We start from the raw sequence: 22,122 nt of genomic DNA, 5'->3' as shown, positions 1-22,122 counted from the left end.
GGCCCCCAGAGCTGTTGTGCACCTGAGCTTGAGAACACCTGCTATAGGTTAATGTCTGTGACCATTGGGATAGAGCTCTATTAATCTCCAGAAGCCAGGTAGATGGGATCCTAGAGAGTCCCTGACAGAGCGGGAGAAAAGTGGGGAGCAGAGCTCAAATTCTAGTAAAAATACCAGACATAATGGTCTGACTGAGGCTGGAGGTACCTCAGAAGACATGGCCCAGAACTGAAATCATTCCCAAAGCCAACTCTTCAAAGATTAGACTGGATTACAAGACATAAAATGATACTCGTGAAGAATATCATGATAGATGAGACTAAATGGGCAGCTCCTGTCTGGAAACAAGATGAGAAAGAAGAGGAGGACAGGAGCTGGTTGAATGGACATGGGAAATTCAGGGAGGAAAACAGGAGTGTGCTGTCACATTATAGGGAGAGCAACTAAGGTCACATAACAATGTGTGTATAATTTTTTGTATGAGAAACTAACTTGAACTGTCAATTTTCATTTAAAGCACACACACACACAAGAAAGAAAATAAATAAATAAATGACCTCCCCAGGGAAGTGGCCATCTGTCAGTTTGTCATACTGTGGGGGCTTGCGTGTTGCTGTAATGCTGGAAGCTATGCCACCGGTATTCAGATACCAACAGAGTCACCCATGGCACACAGGTTTCAGCTGAGCTTCCAGACTAAGACAGACTAGGAAGAAGGACCCAGCAGTCTACTTCTGAAAAGCATTATCCAGTGAAAACCTTATGAATAGCAACAGAACATTGTCTGGTATAGTGCTGGAAGACGAGCCCCCAGGTTGGAAGGCACTCAGAAGATGACTGGGGAAGAGCTGCCTCCTCAAAGTAGAGTTGACGTGGATGGAGTAAAGCTTTCGGAACCTTCATTTGCTGAAGTGGCAAGACTCAAAATGAGAAGAAACAGCTGCAAACATCCCTTAATAATCAGAACCTGGAATGTACAAAGTATGAATCTAGGAAAATTGGAAATCATCAAAAATGAAATGGAATGCATAAACATCGATATCCTAGGCATTAGTGAGCTGATATGGACTGGTAATGGCCATTTTGAATCAGACAATCATATAGACTACTATGCCAGGAATGAAAACTTGAAGAAGAACGGTGTTGCATTCATCGTCGAAAAGAACGTTTTTAAGATCTATTCTGAAGCACAACGCTGTCAGCAATAGGATAATATCCACACGCCTACAAGGAAGACCAGTTAATATGATTATTATTCAAATTTACACACCAACCACTAGGGCTAAAGATGAAGAAATAGAAAATTTTTATCAGCTGCTGCAGTCTGAAACTGGTCAAACTTGCAATCAAGATGCATTGATAATTACTGGCGATTGGAATGCAGAAGTTGGAAACAAAGAAGAAGGATCAGTAGTTGGAAAATATGGCCTTGGTGAGAGAAACAATGCCGGAGATCGAATGATAGAATTTTGCAAGACCAATGACTTCTTCATTGCAAATACCTTCTTTCACCAACATAAACGGTGACTAAAAAAAAAAATTTTTTTTTTTTTTATACATATGGACCTTGCCAGATGGAACACACAAATTGACTACATCTGTGGAAAGAGACGATGGAAAAGCTCAATATCAACAGTCAGAACAAGGCCAGGGGCCAACTGTGGAACAGACCATCAATTGCTCATATGCAAGTTCAAGCTGAAAATGAAGAAAATCAGAGCAAGTCCATGAGAGCCAAAATATGACCTTCAGCATATCCCACCTGAATTTAGAGAGCATCTGAAGAATAGATTTGACGCATTGAGCACTAGTGACCAAAGACCAGACGAGTTGTGGAATGACATCAAGGACATCATCCATGAAGAAAGCAAGAGGTCATTGAAAAGACAGGAAAGAAAGAAAAGACCAAGATGGATGTCAGAGGAGACTCTGAAACTTGCTCTTGAATGTCGAGCAGCTAAAGCAAAAGGAAGAATTGATGAAGTAAAAGAACTGAACAAAAGATTTCAAAGGGTGGCTCAAGAAGACAGAGACATGTGCAAAGAGGTGGAGATGGAAAACCAAAAGGGAAGAACATGTTTGGTGTTTCTCAAGCTAAAAGAATTGAAGAAAAAATTCAAGCCTTGAGTTGCAATAGTGAAGGATTCTATGGGGAAAATATTAAACGACGCAGGAAGCATCAAAAGAAGATGGAAGAAATACACAGAGTCATTATACCAAAAAGAATTAGTCGATGTTCAACCATTTCAAGAGGTAGCATATGATCAGGAACCGATGGTGCTGAAGGAAGAAGTCCAAGCTGCTCTGAAGGCATTGGCGAAAAACAAGGCTCCAGGAATGGATGGAATATCAATTAAGATGTTTCAACAAACAGATGCAATGCTGGAAGTGCTCACTCATCTGTACCAGGAAACATGGAAGACAGCTTCCTGGCCAACTGATTGGAAGAGATCCATATTTATGCCTATTCCCATGAAAGGTGATCCAACCAAATGTGGAAATTACAGAACAATATCATTAATATCACATGCAAGCAAAATTTTGCTGAAGATCATTCAAAAGTGGCTGCAACGGTATATTGACAGGGAACTGCCAGAAATTCAGGCCTGTTTCAGAAGAGGACATGGAACCAGGAATATCATTGCTGATGTCAGATGGATCCTGGCTGAAAGTAGAGAATACCAGAAGGATGTTTACCCATATTTTATTGACTATGCAAAGGCATTTGACTGTGTGGATCATAACAAATTATGGATACCGTTGCGAAGAATGGGAATTCCAGAACACTTAATTGTGCTCATGAGGAACCTTTACATTAATCAAGAGGCAGTTATTCAGACAGAACGAGGGGATACTGATTGGTTTAAAGTCAGGAAAGGTGTGTGTCAGGGTTGTATTCTTTCACCATACCTATTCAATCTGTATGCTGAGCAAATAATCCGAGAAGCCGGACTATATGAAGAAGAATGGGGCATCAGGATTGGAGGAAGACTCATTAACAACCTGCATTACACAGATGACACAACCTTGCTTGCTGAAAGTGAAGAGGACTTGAAGCACTTACTAATGAAGATCAAAGACCACAGCCTTCTGTGTGGATTACACCTCAACATAAAGAAAACAAAAATCATCACAACTGGAGCAATGAGCAACACTGTGATAAATGGAGAAAAGATTGAAGTTGCCAAGGATTTCATTTTACTTGGCTCCACAATCAACAGCCATGGAAGCAGCAGTCAAGGAATCAAAAGACACATTGCATTGGGTAAATCTGCTGCAAAGGACCTCTTTACAGTGTTGAAGAGCAAAGATGTCATCTTGAAGACTAAGGCGCGCCTGACCCAAGCCATGGTATTTTCAATCACATCATATGTATGTGAAAGCTGGGCAGTGAATAAGGAAGACCAAAGAAGAATTGACGCCTTTGAATTGTGGTGTTGGCGAAGAATATTGAATATACCATGGACTGCCAAAAGAACGAACAAACCTGTCTTAGAAGAAGTACAACCAGGATGCTCCTTAGAAGCAAGGATGGTGAGACTGCATCTTACATACTTTGGACATGTTGTCAGGAGGATCAGTCCCTGGAGAAGGACATCATGCTTGGCCAAGTACAGGGTCAGCGGAAAAGAGGAAGGCCCTCAACGAGGTGGACTGACACAGTGGCCGCAACAATGAGCTCAGGACTAACAACAGCTGTAAGGATAGCGCAGGACAGGGCAGTGTTTCGTTCTGCTGTGCATTGGGTCTCTATGAGTCAGAATTGACTCAACGGCACCTCACATCAAGAACAGGGAAGTGGAAGGAGGTCTCCTGCTCTTAGACTCCCCAGGTCTTGGACAATGCAGAGAGAGTAATTTGTTCTCACAAATGGTATGCAAAATACATTTGGCAGCAACCTTTTTTTTTTTAAATGGGAATGCAAAAAATCTTGAGCCAGCATACTTCAATATTTTAGAAGCCCTAAAATGCCAACCGGCCAAATGAATCTTTTTTTCCGATTTGGTGTGAAAGTCGGTAATACCAAGTAGAAGCCGTGTGATCATCACAGAGCAATAAAACCACAACGCAAGCAGCTCATCACACCAGTGGTGATGGGTCCCGCCCCCTCCTCTGCTCAGTCGAGGCTGCAGTCTGCAGAGCTGTTGGCTTAGCTCCCTGAGAAGTAAGAGGACTTGGTCCAGTCAAGAGCTGTGTTTCCTTCCAGCCTGCTTCCTGGAGGCGACTGGAGTTACCTTCCAAGAGGACAGGATCAAAGTGTGCAAGACACGCCTTCAAAGGCTGGGGAGGCCATCTTAAATTTTGACCAAGAGCCTCTGATCTTGGTTTCAGCAGTCCCTGGCCCAGTGATCTTGAACAGGTTACCCAACCACTCATCTGTAAAATAAAACAAAAAAAGAAAAAGCCAGTTGCCACTGAGTCGGCTCTGACTCACGGCGTCCCGACGTGTGCCAGAGTAGAACTGTGCTCCACAGGGTTCACAATGGCTGGTTTTGCAGCCATAGATCACCGGGCGTTTCTTCTAAGTCACCTCTGGGTAGACTCGAATCTCCAACCTCAGTGAGCAGCTGGTCACGTTAACTGTTTGCATCACTCAGGGATTCCATCTGTGAAGTAGGAGACAATCATGACACAACCCACAGAATTGTTGTGAGGGTTAAAAAAAAAAAAAAAAAATTTTTTTTTTTTTAATTGTTGTGAGGGTTAAAAAAAAAAAAAAAGAGGGTTAGGAGAGTTAAAATGGGTGAATATTTCAAATGGTTCTTGGGACAGAGTAAGCACTTAAGAAGTGTTAGCCACCATTCCTAGCTAGCTAGGAATGGCATTTGGAAATGGCTATTGCTATTGTTACAGGCTTCTGAGAGGAAAGAGGCTGCAGGCTGCCCTGATTTAGTAATAGCCCATACCCTTGAGCAAAGCCCTGAAGGTGCCCCACCCCACTATAGTGCTCACGCATGCTTGGAAGCAGGCTCAAGCTGCTCATGGTGGTCTCCTCATTCCTGCTGGCTGCTAATCAATCATGCTTAATTCAGCCCCTTGGCTTGAGACAATTGCCTGATTGCCGGAGTGGGAAGGAGCAGGCTTGGTGCTTGGGCTGGCCTAGGAAAAGACCGAAAGTCACAGCTGGCCTCTGATACCGAAGACACATGTAGAGTCTCTGGACTTTTAGATTCTTCTAGAAGTTCACTGAGTCTCAGAAGGGCCTTTGTCCTCCTCATCTTCTCAGGCAGGCTCCAGGCTGCAGGGACTCTCAAATGGTGTTTGCTCCCTTCTCAGCACCCCCTGGCCAGGGCGGGTAGGCGGCAGCCAGGGGCTACACTGCCTCCAGGGGCTAGGGCTGATTTAATCCCTCAAGTTTTCATGGCACAGATCCTTCCAATTATTTTAACTTTTTATTTTTAAATAATGGCACATTTATGGAAGAGTTGCAAGAATAAAAAAGCTCCTAGACTGTATATTTTTAGACTGTATACCCATCACCCAGATTGACCACTTTTTAACGTTTTGCCACATTTTACACAGAGTTCTTTCTTCTCTATATATACACATATGTTATTTTTCCCTGGATACATTTAAAAGCAGATTGCAGACACTGTATCCTTTACAATGAAATATTTAAATATTTGCATGTACATCTCCTAAGGAGGACATCCTCCCCTATAACCGTGGTGCAGTTACTAAGCCAGAAAATTTACCATTGGCATAATTCCCAATGCCGTGGCGTTGATTCCACGTCACAGTGACCACATGTGTGCTGAACAGAACTATGCTCCACAGGGTTTTCAAGACTGTGACCTTTCAGAAGCAGATCTCCAGGCCTTTCTTCCACCTCTAGGTGGGTTTAAACCACCAACCCTTTGGTTAGTAGTCAGGCCTTCAACGATGTGCACCAGCCAGGGACTATTGGTATAGCACTGTGCTGTTGCTGTGTGCTGTTGAGTCCATTCTGAGTCATAGCAAACCTATACCACTGTCACTTAATTACCAGTTGCCCTGAGAGCATCTTTCTCCTAGGCCAGGATCCAAACCAGGATCACAAGTCATATTTAATTGCCGAGTCTCTTTCTTCTCCTTTTATCTGGCACCATACCTTAGCCTTTCTTTGTCTTTCACAATGTTGATATTTTTTTAACCAAAAACCATTTGCCATCAAGTCGGCTCAGACTCACGGTGACCCTATGCGTGTCACAGTAGGGTTTTCAGTGGCTGATTTTACAGAAGTAGGCCTCCAAAGCTCTCATCCGGGGTGCCTCGGGGTGGATTCGAACCACCAACCTTTCAGCTGGCAGCCAAGCCTGTTAGCTTTTGCACCACAGAGTTGCAAGAGAATAGTATTAAAAACTTCCATACACCTCTCACCCAGATGCACCACGGTTTGAGTTTGGCTGAGGTTTCCTCCTCATCAGACCTGGGTTATGCATTGTTGGTGGGAATCCATATGAACCTGTCCCTCTGAGTGCGTCTCATCCAGAGACACATGATGACAGTTTTGTCCCATTTATTGCTAATGGTGACTCAAGGCTGAGGTGGTGCCTGCCAGGCTTCACCACTGTGTGATTTCTGTCTTTCGCGTTACCATTAATAAGCAGTCTTTGAGGCTAGGTGAATATCCTGTTCCTCCCTAGACGCTCAGCCAACAGTCGGAGCGTCCACTGGGGATTCTTGACTGAACCAACTATTTCTGTTAGAGTTGGAAAACGGTGGTTTCCTAAGCCTATTATTTCTTGTATGCTTATTCGTTGGCTTTCTACTGAGGGAGCTTCCCCTTCTCCACTGATTTGTTTGTTTTTTGTCATTATGGGATCACAGATTGGTGCGTTGTTCTATGAGCTATAATCCATTACTGTCGTTGATAACTTTGATTCTCAAATCTGTTTCAGATTTGCTAGTGGCTCTTGTGTCCCGTGGATGAGCCTCCTTTATGCTTTGAGCACTTCCTTACTTTCTGGCACTGTAAGATGCTTCTGGCTTGTTTTGTACTTTCCTTGCCCAGCCCTGGAACCGGCCCCTTCTCCAAGCAGCTCTGGTTCCTTGCAATGGGAATGACGCTCAGAAACCATGATGTGGAGCTGGGTGTTCTTCTTACTAAGAGAAGCATAACTTGGGAGTCTGAGTAGAGCCTATGCATATCCACAAACCCACTGAAATTTTATTCTAAACTTTGTGTGTGTTTTTCTTTTTCCAAGTGAAAGAGATTGATTATTTTCATCAAATTCCCAAGAGATCTGAGACCAAAATCTGGCTAAGAATCCTTGTTCTATTGGACCAGAATTCTTTTATTCCAGTCTGTTGCCTTTCGTACCCTAACAGCCTATGGGCAGGAGGGTGTTACAGGGATGTTGGGGATGCGGGAGGACAGAGAGAACAGGAGGTGGGCTTGTCCTGTTGGTTAAAGGAAGATAAGCCATTCTTCTCCGATTCGAAACAAATGCTGGAACTTTATCATGTTAGCAAGGGTATGTGTGATTGTTCAGTTATCTTACTTTTTAATTATCGTATTGGTTTTGGTTGAGTTGCCATACTTTTTAGTTGTTTTGTTGGTATTTATATACATGATAGGGTCGCTATGAGTCGGAACTGACTTGATGGCAGCAGGTTTGGTTTTTTGTTTTGGTATATACATGATTGTGCTGATCAGTTTTTACATATAAAAGCACTGAAGATAGACAAATAGATGATAGATAGGTAGATAGGTAGGTAGGGAGGTAGACAGATAGGTAGGTAGATAGAGAGAATTTGTAAGGTGTCTCTGGACTGTGAAGCAGAGATAGGCACACATAGTGGGGCATTTGCTGGACCTTAGGACACTTTAACCCCAAGCTTGCTTGCCTGTCTGAGCCAGTAATAAGTAACAGAGGCCAAGGGAAACCCTTGTGGTTTTGACTCCAGTTATGTAAATTAACCTGAGTCCATAAATCCCAAAAGGCAATCAACCCTGAAAACGTGCTCCCTAGAGGCCTTGGCCCACCCTGCCTCCTTCTGTCCCAAGGGCATCATGCGTCCCTGCCACGTTTTCCAGGCACGTGGACATTGGGGCTGTGGGCTGAAGAGGGAACCCCGCTGAAGCGGGTTCTAACGTGAGTTTCCAGTTCACTGGCAACTCTTCTGACCCTTCTCTCACAGCCCTCCTTCAAGCCCTGTTTTCTTTTAGGTGTCGAAGATCCTACCACCTCCTTCAGCTTGGTGATTTGCCAGAAAGACTCACAAGACTCAACGCCAGTTGTGCTCACAGCTAGGATTTCTCACGGTGGACGACACCAACCAAAGGCAGCAGGAAATTACATGCATCAGCGGAGTCCAGAGAAGTCCAGAACGGCTCCCTCACGCCTCCTCATTGGAGGTCACCTGGGACGTGCTCTTTCTCTGGCAGCAAACTACAGGGGCATGTGTGGAAGGTATCTGCCCAGGGAACCCCATCAAGCCTCAGGTTCCAAGGTTTTTATGGGTGGGTGGGGGCTGGTCACGTAGGCATGTCCTGTTAGCAATCAGCCATGGCCACCGAAACTCAGAACTCCGACAATGAAACCAGGCACCCATTATGTGTCTTGATGTTTGTGTAAAGCGGTCCCAACAAGCTAGTGCAGCATGGTCCATTGCTCCAGGTGCACACAACAAAGCCATCAATCACTGACATCAAGAGTGTTCTGAGGCCACATTCCCAGGGTTGGTCAAGGGTCAAACATGGTTCCAAGTTTCCTTGGAGATATGCAAGGAGCAAGCAGCCAGACCTGCAGTGCTGATTCTTTCTTTACACATTAACGTTTTCTAAATGATCATCAGCTTACAGCTACAGATGAATCTGGAAGGGCTGGAGCTTGGACAGCCTCAGGGAACCATTTACTGGCCTTCGGCTTCATTGCTGGGGTCCTAGAAAAAGTGAAATGGAGAATAGTGCAGTAAAGGTGCACAGGTGGCCTGGATTCAGATCCCGCCTCTACTTTGAGTGCAGCCTTAGAAAATCACGTAACCTCTCTTAGCCTAGGGACTAATGCGTCCCGCCCGTCTCTCAGGGTCATCTTGTGGAATAATGGAATGTTTGTGAAATCGCTGTTAGGTGACATGCAGTGTAAGTTCTTCCTGTTACTAGCGTCAGGTCTTTCTGACAATCATTTTTCCTGCTTTAGCTTCTTGTATCTGAGAGGAAAGGAGCCCTGGTGGCACAGTGGTTAAGCGCTCAGCTGGTAACCAAAAGGTCGGCAGTTAGAACCCACCAGCCCTCTGTGGGAGAAAGATGTGGCAGTCTGCTTGCATAAAGTTTACAGCCTCGAAAACCCTATGGGACAGTTCTACTCCATCCTATAGGGTCGCTAGGAGTCAGAATTGAGAGTAAAGGGGTCTGAGAAGGTCTGGAAAGCCGTAATCTCTACTTAGAGACTGCTTCAGGAAATCAGCGCTGAATCCCTCCAGAACATTTGCTGAGCTTTGTGAGAGGATTTAGCTCTGCTTCACTTCCCCTTCTCAGGCACTTTCTATTTGCACAGAATCTATCACTCTCTAGATGATTCCATAAATCCAGTATGTCTCACTTATTAGTAACACATTACAGCTTGAACGCAACTCTTCAATTATTGGTCGGGGGCGGGGGAGGGGCTTCATTCAGCAAATATCTGTCGAACATTTGCAATAATAATCATTGTTACTGTTCAGTAGTGTCCTAGTCACCTAGTGCTGCTGTAACAGAAGTACCCCAAGTGGGCAGCTTTAACAAAGAGAAGTTTGTTCTCTCACAGTCCAGCAGGCTAGAAGTCCAAATTCAGGGCACCGGCTCCAGAGGAAGGCTTTCTCTCCCTCTCGGGTCTGGAGGAAGGTCCTTGTCATCAGTCTTCCCTTGGTCTGGGAGCATCTCAGCCCAGGAACCTGAGGTCCAAAGGATGTGCTCTGCTCCTGGAACTGCTTGCTTGGTGGTCTAAGGTCCCCATTCTCTGCTTGCTTCCCTTTCCTTTTATCTCTTGAGGGATAAAAGGTGGTACAGGCCACACCCCAGGGAAACTCCCTTTATATTGGATGAGGGATGTGACCTGGTGAGGATTTGCAATCCCAACCTAATCCTCTTTAACATAAAATTACAATCACAAAATGGAGGACAACCACAGAATACTGGGAATCATGGCCTAATCAAGTTAATACACACATTTTTGGGGTGACATAACTCAATCCATAACAAGTAGGTATTAATTGAATGCATTCTGGGGACAAGTGGGGACACGAGGGTTATGGCAGATTAGACAGGCACTGTGTTCCCACTTACTGGGATGTCCATTCGTCAGCTAAGTAGAGTGACCAACTCGTTCCAATTCATCCAGGACTTCCCCAGTTTTACCACTAACAGTCCCATATCCCAGGAACTCCGTCAGTTCTGGGAAAACCAGGACAGCTGGTCACCCTGCTGCTCAGACAGCTACCAAACAGCATTTCACAGTTACTTATTCATATGAATTGCTATACGTGTGTATGGGAGAAGTACAGGGTGTTAGGAGGGCTGCTAACAGATGGGTGTGTGCTCAAGAGAGCAAAACCACTGTCTTTGATGCCCCATGGAAACTCCCCCCAGAACCAGCATGGGCTTCTGGGGCTACCAGAGCAGGGACCCCCATCCTGTTTGAGCTGGAGCTGGAGCTCAAAGCCAGGTGGATAATCCAGAACCCCCACACCCCCCAATCTCCCCACTGAGGACACAGCGACTGTGGGCACTGTGTGATTCTTGCTAAAGCCGCTCTCCACCACCCAGGAGTGGAACCTGCTCCCATGAGAGTATTGGGTGGCCTTCTGCTCCACAGTCTCAGAGAGATTATAATGGTAGTGGCACACTCTGGGGTTTCCTGGGAGTCCCTGGGTGGTACAAATGGTTTTGGCACTCAGCTGTTAACTGAAAGGTTGAAGGTTCTAGTCTGCCCAAAGATGCCTCAGAAAAAAGACCTGGTGATCTAGTTCTGAAAAATCAGCCATGGAAAACCCCATAGACTGCTGTTCTACTCGGACACACATGGGGTCGCCACGAGTTGGAAGCCACTCAATGGCAACCGGCTTATTGTTTGTTTCCTTGTTGCTCCAGTAACCAAGAGGTTGTTAAGAATCAGGCTGTCTTCCATGATGGGCTCCAATGAGGCTCGACCCTCAGCCCACTTGGCTCCCAGACATGGCCCTCACAGGGACGGGCGCAAGCTGAGCCTCCCCACCTACTCACTTCCCATCCCAGTCCTCCTTACGGGCCCACAGCCCCAGCCCTGTACACTCAGCCCAAATTCTGCTGCGTTTTCCAAATTTTTCATAAATGGACTTGTACGTTTTACGAGCAGAAGAAAAGTTTAAAGGGACGATTGAGAGATTCTCATTTTGCCAGAGTACGCGCCAGTTTCCTCTGCCTGCCCCTCATGTAGTCAGAGCAGACCTAACCCTGCCGTCGTCCAGCCAACTCATTCTGACCTGAATCATTAATCTCTCTTAAGAGGAGCTGTTTGGGAAAGAAAATCTGGGCCCTTTTTTTGTTATTGTTTTTTCTTTTTGGCACTGGGGCTGTGTCCTAGCTGCTGTTTCTGGACCCAGGGGCTGTGCTGAGCCTTGCAATCTGCTCGCCGTGCGTCTCCACAGCTGAGCTAACCCCTTGTGCCCTGCTTACTCGGCTTTTCCTCTTTAATCCCTGAGCTGAGGATTGAAAATGCTGGCTGTTCTGATTTCATTAGGCCGGCAAGCTGCATTTGCTAATCATGAAGACAGTCTTCTTGAAGGTGCCTGTTAAAACGAGTGTCATACAACATGTTTGAAATGACCAACCAGGGAGAAATGGTGATTTGGTTCTGATTTGCAAGGTTCCACAGGTGGAAATGGAGCCCTGGTGGTGCAGTGGTTAAGCATTCGGCTGCTAACCAAAACATCGGCAGTTCAAATCCACCAGGTACTCCTTGGAAACTCTATGAGGCAGTTCTACTCTGACCTATAGGGTCGCTATGAGTCAGAATTGACTCAATGGCAACAGGTGTAGATGGAAATGGAGCCCCGGTGGCGCAGTGGTTAAACATTCGGCTGCTAATCAAAAGGTCGGCACTTGGAGTCTACCAGCTGCTCTTTGGAAACCCTATGAGGCAGTTCTACTCTGCCCTGTAGGGTAGCTATGAGTTGGAATTGACTCGACGGCAACGGGTTTGGTTTTTTGGTTTATAGATGGACTCGGCGGCACTGGGTTTTTGGGGTAGATGGAAATATGACGGCAGAAAAACTGCGATGTTGACAGTGGGTCACTTTGCACTCTTCTATTCCTTCAGTCAATGAAGATTTGAGATGCCATGTGTGCCCATCCCTCTGCCGCCTGTCGGAGATGGAGAGAGAACAAAATACGGTCTTTATATTAGTGAGAGCTTTTGGCCAAAAGCAAAAGAAACCTGATGGAAGGCTTACATCACCAGAGAGGGTGGAGGGGGTAGCTAGACCCTTGAGGCACTTGGGAGCTTCCCTCCAATGCTTGTCTTGGCCTCTCTCTGAGTTCATGCTACCCTACTTCCGAATGGCCGCTTCCACAAGCTGACAGTGGCAGCTCTTGAGTGGCCTGGCAGGAGGGGCTTCAGGATGGTGGTTGTGCAGTAAAGAATTAACTCAGCAGGCCTGGGTTGTCCAAACCTTGTACCTCTAAGAACCAGAGCTTTAGAGTTAGACAATCTGGCTGCAGAACCTGATTTTTGTTTTGCAAGCTTTGTGGCCAAGAAGATGACTGTCCTAGTTATCTAGTACTGTTATAACAGAAATACCACAAGTACATGGCTTTAACAAAGAGAAATTTATTCTCTCATAGTCTAGGAAGCTAGAAGTGCCCAGTTCCAGGGGAAGGCTTTCCCTCTCTGTCGGTTCTGGAGGAATATCCTTGTCATCAATCTTCTCCGGGTCTAGGAGCTTCTCAGGGCTGGGACCTCAGGTCCAAAGACACGCTCTCTTCCTGGCTCTTCATTCTTGCTGGTATGAGGTCCCCAGGCCTCTCTGCTCACTTTTCTGTTTTATACCTCAAAGGAGATTGGCTTAAAAAACAATCTAATCTTGTAGATTGTGTCCTGCCTCATTAACATAATGAATCCTACCTCATTAACATCATAGAGGAAGGATTTACAACGTACAGGAAAATCACGTCAGATAATAAAATGGCAGACAATCACACAGCACTGGGAATCATGGCCTGGCCGAGCCTGACACACAGTTTTGGGGGACACAGTTCAATACAGAATAGTGGCCTAGCCTAGTTGGGGCACAGTTTGCTCATCAGGAAAGTGGGGGTGTAAAAGGTCCTGCACTGAGGCTTGTGGGAAGAATCTCAAAGCACTTCGTAATACTCCCACCATGGTGACAGCTACTCTTACCTCAGGAAGGATGCAAGCAGGGATTTGTGGGAAGGTGGGATAAAGAGAGAGTGAGTAAGCCAGACTCGGGGGGGGGGGTGCGAATAACAAGATGCCCTCTATTACCCAGGGTTCAGAATGCTCCCCCTTTAGGCCCACCTGCCCACAGACTGGCTTCAGGGGCTATGACTTGAGGAGCCTTGTAGGTCCCCAAATCTCTCCCCCTCCAGCCTGTCAGGGGCTTCCACGTCCTCCTCTGGAGCCTGTGATGTTCACAACACCATTTCCAGGTTCATTTGGGCAGGCAGCCCCTCTCATAACTTCCCGTACCCACTGAGATGTTTCACAGGCAAAACAGGAGCAGAAAACAAAGTGCTCCCAGCCCAAAGCAAGCTCTCAAGCAAGTTGACTTTGATTTTATTATTATCATAGTTGTCCCTGGGTGGCACAGGCAGTTAAGCACTTGACCACTAACTGAAAGGGCGTCAGTTAGAACCCAGCCAGGGGTGCCTTGAAAGAAAGGCCTGGCAATAATTTTATCATTACGTATTACACAACTGTATACTATATAATTATGTATACTATTGCAGTTATCATGTTTTTTTTCATTCAGCAAACATCGTTTCATGTCCACTACGTGCCACACACTGTGCAAGGTAAATGAGTTTTGCTGAAGAAAACAAACCAAGTCGTTGGTTCTATAAAAAGACAACTATATTAAAATGTGGCATAACCAAAACCAGTTGCCTTCAAGGTGACTACGACTCATGGCAGCCCTACGTGTTACAGAGCAGAGCTGCTTCCTCGGGTTTTCTTTCTGTAATCTTAATGGGGAAACCCTGGTGGTAGAGTGGTTAGAGCTGTAGCTGCTAACCAAAGGGCGGCAGTTCAAATCCACCAGGTGCTCCTTGGAAACCCTATGGGGCAGTTCTACTCTGTCCTGCAGGGTCACTATGGGTCAGGTATGGTTTGCGTTAATCTTAATGAAAGCAGAGTGCTAGGCCTTTCTTTTATGGTACCTCTGGGTGGGTTTGAACCACCAATCTTTAGGTTAGTACCAAAAAAACCAAACCCATTGCCGTCAAGTTGATTCCGACTCACAGCAACCTTATAGGGCAGAATAGAACTACCCCATGGGGTTTCCAGGGAGCAGCTGGTGGATTCGAATTGCTGACCTTTTGGTTAGCAGCCGAGCTCTTAACAAGTGTGCTACCAGGGCTCCATTAGGTTAGCAGTCAAATGCAAACAACCATTTGTGCCTCCTAGATACCTGGTCAATATGGTATAAAACACCTTATATAATTAAAATAATACAGAATTGTAATTTGGAACAAGCAAACAGTGGAACCTCTTTGAGTTCTCTGAGAGGGACTTCTCTGAGTGGAAGCATTTTCTTGGGAGAGGTTGGTTCCTTTCTGAAGTCCACCATTAACTTTTGTTTAGATGTTTTCTTCGCTGAGCAATGAAGCCCACTCACAGCCCCACTCTGACTTCAGCTGACCCAGCGTTTGTTCAGAACAAATGCTCCAGGGCCCCAGGGACTTGATGCAACCCTCTGGCTGCTCTCTGTTTGTAATTTCTAAGAAACAAAGACGTAATTGCCCCTTGCAGCTTGGTCTAATGACTCATCTCAGACTGCCAAGGGAAATTCCACTCCCCTCTGCGGTGGACTTCAGACCAAGTGGGGCTTCGGTCTCCCTCCTGAGGGAGCAGTTGGCCATTGTGGGAGGGGGCGGGACCCCTGAAGCTGTGTTTGTGCTGCAAGCAGGCTGTTTTTCCTTAGCGTGAGTGTTGGTGTGGGGCAGCTTGGGGTGTGGGGTAGATTGGGGGGTTCCTGGGCCTCTGGTCTTTAAAAACCTGGAATAAACCAGTTTATTGAAAGTCTTGTCCATCAGTATCTCTTCTTCCAGTAGCCACTGCAGTCTTCTCCAAAAGGCCTGAGTGGAGGGAACCATTCTTGTCCTCTGACCCTGAAAAGTGAGCCTTGCCAAACTGGGCCTGCCATTTCCCACTGCCCTCCCTGGGAAGGAACCTAAGTTCACACACTCAGGGTCTTGCTAAAGCCAGCCAGCTTCTCACTCTGCCTTCCATCTGTGTGTCTCTCTTCCTATATTTAAAGAGCCTTTTGATCTTTTGAAACAAAATTAAGGGTAAGTGTCTTAGTCATCTAGTGCTTCTATAACAGAAATACCACAAGTGGGTGGCTTTAACAAACAGAGGTTTATTCTCTCACAGTTTAGGAGGTTTGAAGTTCGAATTCAGGGCACCAGCTCCAAGGGAAGGCTTTCTCTCTCTGTTGATCCTGGAGGAATTTCCTTGTCATCAACCTTTTTCCCTGGTCTAGGAGCTTCTCAGTGAAGAGACCCCAGGTTCAAAGGACGTGCTCCACCCCTGGCTCTTCTTGCTTGGTAGTAATGAGGTCCCTCTCTCTCTCTCAGCTTGCTTCTTTCTTCTATATCTCTCAAGAGATTAACTCAAGATACAACCTAATCCTGTAGATTGGGTCTTGCCTCATTAGCGTCATAGAGATTAGAATTTAAAACACAGAATAATTACATCAGCAAGTTGAAATGGAGGACAAGCACACAATACTGGGAATCATGGCCTAGTCTAGTTGACACACATTTTTAGGGGACACATTTCAATGCGTAACAGTAAGTAAAGTAAAATTCGTTCAGTCCTCATTAGCCACCATCAAGTCGGCCCCTGACTCATGGCGATCCCATGCACAACAGAACAAAAATTTGCCAGCTGAACCGTTAGGATCCATAGGGCTTGCATTGGCTGATTTATGAAAAGTAGATCACCAGGCCTTTCTTCCTGGTCTGTCTTAGTCTGGAATTTTCGCTGAAACCTGCTCAGCATTGTAAACAAAACCGAAACAAACCCACTGCCATCGACTCATAACAACACTATAAGGACAGAGTAGAACTGCCCCATACTGTTCCCAGGGAGCGCCTGGTGGATTCAAACCGCCGACCTTTTGTTAGCAGCTGGAGCTCTTCACCACTACGCCACCAAGGTTTCCACTCAGCATCGTAGCGACATGTAAATCCCCACTTACAGACGCGTAGTGGCTGTGCCTGAGGTGGATTGGCTGGGAGTCAAACCCAGGTCTCCCACACGGCAGGTGCGAATTCCACCACTGAACCACCACCGCTCCAGTCCTTCCTACGTGCCAAGCACTGCATTAGGCTTTTTCATCTACATTAATTCACTTGGGAACATTACTTCCCTTCTCTGTGCCTCAGTTTCCTTATCTGTACGATGATGCTAGACCTTGTCTCAGAGGGATGAGGTAAAAACGAGCTGAGATAATGCATGCAAAACACTCAGAACAGGGCCTGGCACAAAGGAAGCACTCAATAGACATGAGAAGCTATTTCATCCTCCTCCTTGTGGGTTTCTTCATCAAGGTAGTTGTTTAACCCATTTTACAGATGAGAAAACAGAGGCTCAGGGAAATAGTGCTATAGTCATGATTTATGATTTGCTAGGCAATGAATGAATAAGGAAGACCGAAGAAGAATTGACACCTTTGAATTACGGTCTTTGTGAAGAATATTGAATAGATCATGGACTGCCAAAAGAACAAACAAGTCTGTCTTAGAAGACGCGCAATCAGAGTGCTCCTTAGAAGCAAGGATGGCGAGACTATGTTTCACATACTTTGGACATGTTATCAGGAGGGATCAGTCCCTGGAAAAGGACATCATGCTTGGTAAAGTAGAGGGTCAGCAAAAAAGAGGAAGACCCTCAACAAGATGGATTGACACAGTGGCTGCAACAGTGGGCTCAAGCACAGCAACAATGGTGAGGATGGTGCAGGACAGGGCAGTGTTTTGTTCTGTTGTACACAGGGTTGCTATCAATGAGAACCAACTCGACGGCACCCAACAACAACATGATTCAAACCCAGCCCAGGCTCTTCCTATACAACTCCACCATCTCTCCTACCAGGTGGCACACCACCTTTCTAAAGCCTAGAAAAGTTATTACCTCCCTGATAAAAGAGCCCTGGTAACACAATGGTTATGTGCTTGGCTACTAACCAGCAGGACAGCGGTTTGAACCCACCAACACCTCCTTGGTGATTTGAACCCACCAGCAACTCCTTGGAAGAAAGATGGGGCAGTCTGCTTCCACAAAGATTACAGCCTTGGAAACCCTATGCGGCAGCTCTGCTCTGTCTTACAGGGTCACCGTGAGTCGGAATTGGCTCGATGGAACACAGCAACAACCTACCTGTTACATCTTCATCATTGACTTTGAAATACTTCTGTACAAACCTACGGTTCTCAAACTTTTTTTTGTTTTGTTTTGCTTTAACGTTTATTGCAGTGAAATATATATATATATATATATATATATATATATATATATATATATATATATATATAAGAAAACACTAGCCATTTCAACTTCGTTTACGTGTAAAATTTAGACATTAGTTACTTGCATCAGGCTGTGCAATACTACCACTATCCCTTTCCAAGTGTTTTCATCACCCTTAACAGAAGGCTCGGTGTTCCCTAAGCAATGAGTCCCCTTCCCCTCCCAGCACCCCGGTAGACACGGGTAAACCTGCGTCTCATACGTTCACCTCTCCTAGATATTTCACGTAAGTGGTATCGTCCCATATGTGACCTTTGGTGTCTGATTCATTTCACTCATAATAATGTTTTCCAAGGTCATCCGTATCGTAGTGTGTATCAGGGCTTCACTTCTCTATATGGCTCGGTAACGCAAACTTTATTGCATTGACAAGAAATGTTTCATGTTCTGACCCAGAGCATATACATACAAAGGTGAAATCAAGGTTTCATCAAACAGTACGTTCTCTGTGTAGCCTGACATTTTTCGATTCAGTTCTATTTTGCTTCATTTTTTAAAAAGCTGGTTTCAACCAGCTTTACCTGGCAAGGCAGCATGTGGTAGGGGCGGGAGGGAGTGGGGAACAGACTAAGGGGTGAGTCACTTGGCCCCCGGGGTATAAGGCACAATCAGAGCAGCACTGTCTAAGGGTGACCCTCAGAGTTTCTTCAGGGTTGCCTGGACCTGAGTCCCTTCCTCCAAGCAGGAGGGACTGTCCCCAAGCCCAGCTTCCTCAGCACCAGCTTTCTCCCCCCAGAAGGGGAACTGTAACACCCCCCAGGCCCTGTTTCAATTTCCTAAAGCCTTTATAACACAAATATCACAAGTGGGTGACTTTGAAAAGCAGAAATTTATTTTCTCACTGTTTAGGAGGTGGAAAGTCCAAATCAGGGTCTCATCTATGTCGACTCCTTCTGTGAGCCCCTCTCTTAGTTCCTTGTGTCTATCAGCTACTTGGTTTCTTTGCTTGTAGACAGGTCCTCACATGGTGTCTGTCTTTCCTTGTGTCTGTGTGTCTATGCTGCTCTTTGTATAACTCAGAAGTAATGAGGTTTAGGATCCACCCTACACTGGTATTACCTCAGCTTACTGGTGGATTCTGTACCATTAGATTGTGTTATGGAAGGTGATTACATTACATTAGATGGTATCCACAGGTACAGTTGTTACGATTCCAACACATATTTTGGGGGCACACAGTTCAATCCATAACAGGCCCCAAATGCTGGCACCAGAGGGAGGTTTATCATGAAGCTCACAAAGCATACCTTCAGGGCCCCTCACTCTACCTGCCAGTTTGGAGCATCTAGATTTGCTTGGCCCATTCACAGCACTCACAAAGACATGCTCCTCCAGGGCTTGAGAGATTTGGTCCATTCCAAGTCCCCCTTTAAAAGGAAGAAGCCCCTTTGTTGTAACATCTCAGTGTCATAGGGACCGGTACTACAGAGTTTACAGGCTCAGTCCTCTGACTGAAAGCCAGGTAGTGGTTTGCCAAGATGGAAAGGAAGACAGGGCGGGGGGAGAAGCTAAGGTAAATCCATTCCAAGATGAGCCTGCCACCCAGGCACCATCTTGAATTGCCAGTCTCAGCTGTGGCTCCTTCCCCAACCCATCTATCTGCTTCCACTTCTCCCAGGGCACTGTCAGACCGCACTTCCCAGCTCCTTTTGCTGTTAGGTGAGGCTCTATGACCAAGTTCTCACTTGTGTGGATGTGATGTGCATGGATGTGCTGGGCAGCACTTCTGGGTCTGACCCCTTAAAACATGAATCTCACGTGGTCCTCCTGGCTCTTTCCCCTTCTTCGGCTTGATGTTGATGAGCAAGCCATCTTGGAAGCCTCACGTGGAAGACAGAGGAGCTACAATAGGAAAAGAGCTTGGGTCCCCAAATCACTGCTTAGAGGGAAAACACCAGCCAATCATGATCACTCATTTTGAATTTCACATGAGTGAGAAACTTATGTTAAGGCACTAAGATATAAAGATTTACCCAGGCTCCATTGCCATCTAGTTGGTTCTGACCCATGGTGACCTCATGTGTTACAGGGTAGAGCTGCTCCATAGGGTTTTCTTGGCTGTAATCTTTAAGGAAGCAGATTGCCAGGCCTTTTTTTCCACAGTGCCACTGGGTGGGTTTAGATTAGTAGTCGAGCACCAACTGTTTGCGCCAGCCAGGGACCTATATAGTGGTTACCTAACTAACATACAAAAGCTGTCTAAATTTCTAAACCATCCACAGTCGAAGTTCAAGGGAACAGAGCAAAAGATTCTTAAATATTGCCAATTTAGTTTAGCAAAAAACTACTAAGGAACAGGAAAAAACTCTCTTCAAAGCTTTGGGTAATTTTAAGAAATTATAACATGTTCAGCCCAGTTCTGGGCCAAGTGTGATTAGAAAGCAATCCTTCTGAGTTTATGCTTCCAGCTGGAAAACGGGAGCACAGACCCCAGGTAGGTGAACCCTCCTCCTCTTAACTATTCAAAGAAATCTCCATGGGGTTGGGTTGCTGGGTGAAAAGTAGGTGTTCTTCAGGTTAAATGGTCCTTGAAGGGTGACTGGGAGAGGGCAGCTTGGTACAAGATCACCATGAAAAGCCAGACACACTACTTTTCATCAGTATGGCTACTCCACGCAACCAAAGTGGGCAGATGCAAATTAATCACCTGAGGCCACACAGGTTTGCTGACCAGAACCAGTTAGCTTTCTGTTGTCATCTGAGTCATTTCTTACTGCATAAGAAATTATACAGCAATGTTGTACTGAATCAAATTTTAAAGGCAAAACATATTGTAAGCACAACAGCATTTCAGACTACTTTAAGAAATGTTGTGGTGAATGTCTTAGTTACCTGGTGCTGCTATAACAGAAATACCACAAGTGGGTGGCTTTAAAGAACAGAAATTTACTTTCTTACAGTCTGCAGGCTAAAAGTCCAAATCAGGATCTCAGCCATGTTGATTTCATCCTTGTCAGTAGCCCCAGGCATTCCATTGGTTCCTTGGTGATCCTCACGTGGCACGTGTCTTCCCCCCACACATGCACATGTGTGCATATGTGTGTGTGTGTGTGTCTAATCTGCTGTTTTTATAACACACAAGTGATTAGGTTTACATTAGATTGCATTATGGAAAGTGATTACATGACATTACATCTACAGTATAGGGGTTAGGATTCCAACACATATTTTGGATGGGCACAATTAAATCAGTAACAACACACATCTTTATAAAACAAAGGCATCTTTTAAAAAGTGAGTAATCTCTCCATATGCATTTATTTTTGTTTTCCTGTTCTGTTCCTGTTTGCTAATTAAATTTGAGTTTGCTTTAAACCAGCCAAACCCCGTTGCCACTGAGTTGATTCTGACTCATAATGACCCTACAGGACAGAGTAGAACTACCCCACAGAGTATCTAAGGAGCACCTGGTGGATTCAAACTGCTGAACTTTTGTTTAGGAGCTGTAGGTCTTAACCACTATGCCACCAGCGTTTCTGAGTTTGCTTTAAGTTAGTGTAATACATGTAATCACAAAATGGCGTTAATATCCCCTTGGTACAACCACTTTGGAAAACTGGAAGTTTAAAAAAAGCTAAACATATGCACATTCTGTGATTACCCCAAATCCTCTCGAAGACATATGCTGAACAGAAATGTGTACGTATGTTCATCAAAAAACATATGCAAGAATATAGATAACAGTCATCTTAGGCTGGGTTCTCTAAAGAAGCAAAACCAGTGAGGCATATATATATATATACACTGTATATGATCTATAGTTAGAGAGAGAGAGAGATCTATAACAAGGAAATGGCTTATGTGGTTGTAGAGGCCGGCAAGTCCCAAGTCCCTGGGTCAGGTGTAAGGTTGGAGGATTCCCCTGACTCATGTAGCTGCAGGGGCTGACGAATCCAAGATTGGCAGGTAAATGGCAGGCTGCTGGCCCAAGTCCTGAGAACTGGAGGTCAGATGCTGATGAGCCAAATCCAGAATCCAGAGCAGAGCAAAAGCCAGCGAGCTTTGCCAGAAAGCCCACATATAGTGGATACAGGCCACACTACCAAGAAAACTCCCCCCTTTCAACTGATTGGCTACTCATAGTAGCTCTCATCATGGAGATGATTACATTATATCCAATCTCATCATGGAGGTGATGACATCATTATACAATTGCCAAACTACATCATAACTGCCAAACCACTGAGAATCATGGCCCAGACAAGTAGACACACAACCTTAATGATCACAACAGTACCATTTGCAACTGCCCCCAGCTGAAGACATTCCTAATACCCATCAACAGGAGAATGGCTCAAAAAATCTGTGGTATGTTCAAAGAGTTGGATTTAACTAAGCAATGAAAAGGAGCAAACTATAATCACATGCAACTACGTGGTGGATCTAATGACCCTATGTCGAGCAGAAA

Source organism: Loxodonta africana, chromosome 2 (genome assembly GCF_030014295.1).
Source record: "Loxodonta africana isolate mLoxAfr1 chromosome 2, mLoxAfr1.hap2, whole genome shotgun sequence".
Taxonomy (NCBI): Eukaryota; Metazoa; Chordata; class Mammalia; order Proboscidea; family Elephantidae; genus Loxodonta; species Loxodonta africana.
This window is presented reverse-complemented; position numbering follows the sequence as displayed.